Source organism: Octopus sinensis, linkage group LG21, assembly GCF_006345805.1.
Source record: "Octopus sinensis linkage group LG21, ASM634580v1, whole genome shotgun sequence".
In the NCBI taxonomy this organism is placed as follows: Eukaryota; Metazoa; Mollusca; class Cephalopoda; order Octopoda; family Octopodidae; genus Octopus; species Octopus sinensis.
The window spans coordinates 21,615,055-21,622,554 of record NC_043017.1 but is presented as its reverse complement, the minus strand read 5'-3'; the positions used below and the strand labels follow the sequence as shown (position 1 = coordinate 21,622,554).

Below are 7,500 nucleotides of genomic sequence, written 5' to 3'. Positions count from 1 at the left end.
CTATCATGACGAATGCTGAACAGAAGGGTCATATGTACATATATATATATATATAGGACAAGCTTCTTTCAGTTTCTGTATACCAAATCCACTCACAAGGCTTTTGTTGGCCTGAGGCCATAGTAGAAGACACTTGTCCAAGGTCCCACACAGTGGGACTGAACCGAGGACCATGTGGATTCCTTGATAGGTAAATCCTGAATTAGCTTCCTTGAATTTTATGCAGTTAGCTTGAATGCATTATGTATAACACTGTAATAAAGATGTTTTGAGGATGTATATACTCCATTCTTTTTTCTTATGTCTTGTATATACATATATGTGTGGTGGGTGGCATGTGTGTGAGTGCTGGCATTTATGTGTATGTATGCATGTGTGTGTGTGTGTGTGCACACACATATGTGTATTTGTATATATGTATATATATATATATGTATGTATGTATATATGTCTATGTAAATAATCACTAATATTAAGGACTTCAGTAAACCGGAAAATCTGATTTGCATAAGCAGTGCTTTGCCAACAGAGAGATCAGTTATTTAATTATGGATGCTCTCAGCAGTATGTTTTCGATAACATAACAATACAATAGATTACATCTGCAGCAGTAGCACAGTGAGAGTGTATCAACATTTGTTTAAATTGGGCCAATGTATTTGATGACACATGCAGCGTCAGCTAAACTTCATATCATTATGATAGACATTACTTTATGGTACATTTATGTCATTAAAAACAAATCCTATTCCTACTTCATAGTTCAGTGATTATCTGTAAGAAAGGCAAATGTGAGAAACAAAATATAAATAAAACAAAAAAAGAACAGTTATTCTAATAAGTAATCCATGTGCAAATCATTTGTTTTGATGTTGTTTTAATGAGTGAACTAAACATAAGCTGAGAATCATTAAAAACAGAGCCGGATTTATAGGGTGGTGAAGGGGGAAATTGCCCCAGGTCACTACAAGTTATTGGGGGCCCCCTGCTATGAAATGTATGTAACACTCAATACAGAGTGGCTCCACCTCTCAGCAGTCAGGCATGAAGAAGCTCTCTTTTGATATACAAAGGTATCTTGGCTTCTTAAAAATTGAAATGGATTTGCCACCATAGAGACACCAATTAATTCAATTAAAATAATAAGATGGGTTTTGAGATATAAATTCGGTAATTTTCCAAGATTTTAATTCGTGTGTATAACGGGCCCACTGAAATTGAAGTGACACACACACACACATCCATGGTTTAAATCTAGTCCTGATTAAAGGTTGCCAGTTGACAAAGCAATACTTAGCCCAGTTGATGTGTTAGCTAATATAATACTTGTATTACTGAGAGTTTTATTTATTCATCTTTTATTTCTATTGTAATTTGTGAAAAATAGCATTGGTAGTGCCAAGTGTCTAACTGACCAATCTCTGGCTTACCATATTTTACATGACTACAGTAACACTGGAATGTCTTTGACAGTAATCTAGTCCAGAAGTTTACTTAAATTTTACTTAAAGTTTACTAAAATTCCATGGCACATCAGTTCACTCAAAAGCCAAATTGGAAGGTAGAAACAATGCCGGTAGAAAATCAGAATATTGGACAGAACAGCACCAAATTGTGATCTGCCATGGTACTTCAGTCTCCTGCAAAGCGAAATTGGCAGCAGCAGAAATGATGTCAGAGGAAAATCAACACCGAAACTCTCTCAGATCCAGAAAAGTCAGCAAACAACTTGAGTAATGCCTGGATGATAAACTGCTTTCCATTAACATAGAATATTACAGCATTATTGAAAACATATAGTGTACTCTAAACACACATACACACACTGATGACATATGTGTATATGTAACTGGGTGATGTATCTATACAGCTATGTTTTGCTCGCAGCAATATCCTATTGTTTTCCCATCACACTGGAAATATTGTTGTGTTTCAAAGTTTATGGTCATTAATCATTATTTTGATTTGGAAAGTTCTCCTGTTGCATCTTGTTGTATATAAATTTGGTTCCGAAGAATAGAAAGCGAAAATAATTAAAGCCAGCTAAATTACATAGGACATAAGACAGGTTTACATAAATGTACACACACACACACACACACACATGTATGTATATATAGATAACTGTGTGTCTTTTACACACACACACACACACACACACAAACACATATATACACATACACATACATATAATTATATATGTACACACATATATGCATACACATACATATATATATATACATATATACAAAGTAGCTGGCATCAGGAATTCCTTCCAGTTGCAAAATAGTGCTTCAAATGCCTGTCCATCCCGTAATGGAATGCAGAAGTGAAATTTTGATAATAATAGTACTGAGGATGATGATGATGATGGTGGTGATGATGATGATGATGGTGATAGTGATGATGTGCACACACACTTACACACACACACACACCACACACACACACACACACACACAACACACACACACACATGTATGTATATATAGATAACTGTGTGTCTTTTACACACACACACACACACACACAAACACATATATACACATACACATACATATAATTATATATGTACACACATATATGCATACACATACATATATATATATACATATATACAAAGTAGCTGGCATCAGGAATTCCTTCCAGTTGCAAAATAGTGCTTCAAATGCCTGTCCATCCCGTAATGGAATGCAGAAGTGAAATTTTGATAATAATAGTACTGAGGATGATGATGATGATGGTGGTGATGATGATGATGATGGTGATAGTGATGATGTGCACACACACTTACACACACACACACATACACACACACACACACACACACATGCATAGACATACACATTCACTGCTATCTTGCTAAAAAAAAATATGCTCTTGTCTTTCTCTCGTATTAGAAACATCCTTCTGTCTTAGTTTACACTCATTAATCATTATTCTTCTTTGAGAAGTTATTTGGTCGGTTCTGTTGTTCATAGATCTGATTCCAAAGAGAAGAGAAGAAATAAACGGTCAAAGCCAGATAGAATTCATAGAAGAATAAAACAGCTTTACATCTGCTCTGTCTTTTTCTCTGGTGCATCATTTTTACCTTTTTCCTGAATGGAATGGTCCTTTATTCTCATTATTATTGAGCTGGCAGAATGGTTGGCACAACAGGCAAAATGCTTAGGGACATTTTATCTATCCTCACATTCTAAGTTCAAATTCTGCCGAGGTCGACTTTGCCTTTCATTCTTTTGGAGTCGATAATATAAGAACCAGTTGAGCACTGGGGTTGATGTAATCGACTATCCCCCTACCCTGAAACTCAGACCTTGTGCCTATAGTAGAAAGGATCATTATTATTATATTATTATTATTATTATTATTATTATTATTATTATTAATATTATTGTTGTTGTTGTTGTTGTTGTTGTTATCCTTATTATTATTATTATTATTAGTAGTAGTAGTAGTAGTAGTAGTAGTAGTAGTAGTAGTGCTGCTGCTGCTGGTGGTGGGGGCTGGCAGAATTGTTAAAATGCTGGGCAAAATGCGTAGCAGTATTTTGTCTTTCTTTATGTTCTGAGTTCAAATTCTGGAAAGTTGACTTTATCTTTCATCCTTTCAGGGTCAATAAATTAAGTACTAGTGAAACACTGGTGTAGATGCCATCGACTAGTCCCATCCCTCCCGATTTCAGGCCTTGAGCCTTTAGTATAAAGGATTGTTGTTGTTGTTGTTGTCATCATCATCATTAAAAAGGTGGGCCAACAGAATCATTAGTGAGCCAGGCAAAATGGTTCACAGAATTTTGACTGAGATCAAATTCCACTGAGACTGATTTTGCCTCTTCCTTTAAGGGTCAATAAAATAAGTACCAGTTGAATACTGAGGTCAATGTAATCAACTTAACCTCTCTTCCAAGATTGCTGGCCTTGTGCTAAAATTTGAAACCAATATTTCTGAAACATCATTTTACACAAATTATATTTTATTTTCTGTGGTCATTGCAAATTGTTTTATTTTCTTTGCTGCCATTAGATCTGGTGATAAAGCTTTTAGTCCTAAATTGAACAAGACTTTTCATCCCATATTGAATGTAACATTTGCTTAGTCCTTGCTATGTTACTTAATCAACCCCAGAAGGCCAGCAAGCAAGGTCGACCACAGTGAAATTTGAGCTCAGAACATTGAGATAACAAGGCAACGAACTGGCAGAAACATTAGCATGCCAGGCGAAATGCTTAGCGGTATTTCGGCTGTCGCTACGTTCTGAGTTCAAATTCCACTGAGGTCGACTTTGCCTTTCATCCATTCGGGGTCGATTGAATAAGTGCCAGTTACGCACTAGGGTCGATATAATTGACTTAATCTGTTTGTCTATCCTTGTTTGTCCTCTCTGTGGTTAGCCCCTTGTGGGTAGTAAAGAAATAGGCATTTCGTCTGTCTTTACATTTTGAGTTCAAATTCTGCTGAGGTCAACTATGCCTTTCCTCCTTTCAGGGTCGATAAATTAAGTACCATTTGTGTACTGGAGGCAATCTAATCGACTGGCCTCCTCCCCCAAAATTTCAGGCCTTGTGCCTTGAGTAGAAAAGAATATTAAGACAACTCTATAAATATCCTTTCTACTATTGGCACAAGGCCTGAAATTTGGGTGAGGGTATTGTTGATTACATCGATCCCAGTACACAACTGGTACTTATATTATCGACCCTGAAAGGATGAAAGGTAAAGTCAACCTCAGAGTAATTTGAACCCAAAACATACAGATACAAGAATTTACTGCTAATCATTTTGTCCAGTGTGCTAACGACTCTGCAAGCTTGCTACCTTAGATAACTATATAAATACCGCTAAGCAGATATAGCAATTAAAGAAAGAACAAGATTAACCCTGCCATTACCAACCTGGCTGAAACTGCCTCTGGCTCTGTAGTACAAAGGTCTTGTTTTCATAAGTTCTCAATTAAAATCTTCCACCAAACTTTAGTCACAACTTATGCTCCTAACACTAGGTTAATGATAACTAAGTTATTTTACTAAATTCTTTGTTATATTTAAAGTAGCTGAAAGAAACACAGAGCATCTCAAAATATATACAGCAATGAAAGGTTTAAGCTATAAAAAATATTAATATTTCAAATATTATTTCCCATATATTATATCTTATTCTCTTTGGTCATTACAAATTGTTTCCTTGGTCTCCTACCATGTTTTATGCCTCACTAAATACACACTTTACTAAGAAACCAATTATTTCCTCCGGTTCCTTGTACCAATATTTAAAGATTGATATTAGTGCATTCAGAGTCATCCAGGTCAACATTTCATCATGGAAGATTGACAGTCTTTTGTTTAGCTGTTTGATTTATTTCCATGGATTTTCTGATTAGATATCTTCATTTTTATTCCATTTTGCTTTTGTTTCCCTTTTTCTTGACCAAGATTTCGAAAGTGAGACAAGATTATTTCAAGAGTACAAAAATAAAATAAAAATAAAATAAAATAAAATAAACGAAAAATAAAAACCATATCTTGTAATTTCATATTTGATATTAATTTTTTGAGAATTTTTTGGTTCTTTTGTATGTAATTCATTGTTAGCATGGGTTAGATAGATCTGTAAATTTTGATGTTTGCTTGAAAATTCAATTGATAAAATGAATGTTGTTTCCTTAAAACCAACATTTTTGCTGTGTGATTTAGGAAGGAGCACAACTGTTTTTGTTGTTGTTTTTCTTCTGTTCTTTTTGGCTAGTGTAATGGAGGAAAATTGCAAGAATTAATTCTAAATTAATTAGAGCTAGGTTTGGTTCAAATATTTACCAATCAGTAAAAGGCAGACAAGAATCCACTTACCAGTTCTCACTTAACCATGCTAAACTACGTTCCATTTTTTCCAGTTAATTTTAAAAATAATGAATGATTTAGAAAATAACTTTATTGTTTGTCTGGTGTTTGGAATATAAATAAACATGAAATTTCAATGGGAGGTTTTGATTTTGATCACCAAAAGCAGGCAGTTTGTATTATGGAACCATGGGCAGCCTCAGATGCAATGGTATCAAAAAGGTTATGACTCTTGTAACTTGGCAAGCAGTAAACCCGAATGTCTAGTTCAAATATTTGCCATTCTGTAAAGGACAGACAAGGATCCACATAAAAACTCCTACCTAAATATTTAATTACCATATTTCTGATGAAATGCACTTCCTTTGCATCATTTAATTTGGAAAATTATGAAGAATTTAGTAAAACCACTTCGCCATTATAAATCTGGTGCTTGGAAGATTGGCTAACAGGAAGTTTTGATGGAAGGTTTTAATTTAAATCATTTTACAACAGAAAGTCTGTATTGTAGAACAAGGGGAACTCTCAGGTGGGTTGCTGTCGAAAGGGTTAAAGAATATCACATGATATTTACAATAAATCTAATTTACCTGTTATCTTTTTAGAATTGTATTTTCAATTATCTTGGGCGAAAGCACTTTGCTAGAAAAACAATTATTCTGATGTAAATATTTTGAAATATGTTTATGGAGATGTTATATGCACCTCTTTGAACAATACCTAATTTTTAATGTATAAAATAAATATAAATGGTCTATTTATCTACTTATTACTGTCTATCTCTCTCTCTCTTGTATCTTTCTGTCACTATGTATGTATGTACATATGTATGTATGTATGTATGTATGTATTTTTGTATGTATGTATGTATGTATGTATGTATGTTTGTATGTATGTATTATGTATGTATGTATGTATGTATGTATGTATGTATGTATATATGTATGCATTTATGTATGTATATATGTATGTATGTACATATGTATGTACATATGTATGTATGTATGTATGTATGTATGTATGTATGTTTGTATGTATGTATGTATGTATGTATGTATGTATGTATGTATGTATGTATGTATGTATGTATGTATGCATTTATGTATGTATATATGTATGTATGTATGTATGTATGTATTTATGTATGTATTTATGTATGTATGTATGTATGTATGTATGTACGTACGTATGTATGTATATATGTATGTACGTATGTATGTATACATGTATGTGTGTATGTATACATGTATGTATGTATGTATCTATCTATCTATCTTCTCTCTCTCTCTCTCTCTCTTACTATTAATGTCCATTCCTTCTCTTACAAATTAAACAGCAAGATACTGACTCTACATTGTATGTCTGCTTCCCATCCTCCATTTCATTTTCACAAATTGCCTTCCATTGTTCCCTTCACAAACAGCCTCTGAGGTCATTTCTAATTTTCTCATATACCATTTTGAAAATAATTACATTATTTTTTTCCATTCATTCATTTCAAATTTAACCCTTTTCATCCCAACTTTCCTGAGACCACCCATCGTTTCATGACACAAACTTTGTTTTAAAGTGATCTAAATTTAAACCTTTCTCCAATACTTTGTCAGTTTATACTCCAAACATCATCTTAATAATATCAAACTTATCTTACTAAATTCTT

The 7,500-nt window shown here is 33.6% G+C and overlaps 1 protein-coding gene across 2 annotated transcripts in view; it reads left to right on the top strand.

Annotated features, from left to right (window-relative positions):
* The window catches only part of LOC118767376 (transmembrane protein FAM155A-like), a 303,047-nt gene that overhangs the window by 56,055 nt on the left and 239,492 nt on the right, over positions 1 to 7,500 (top strand). The window lies entirely within an intron of this gene.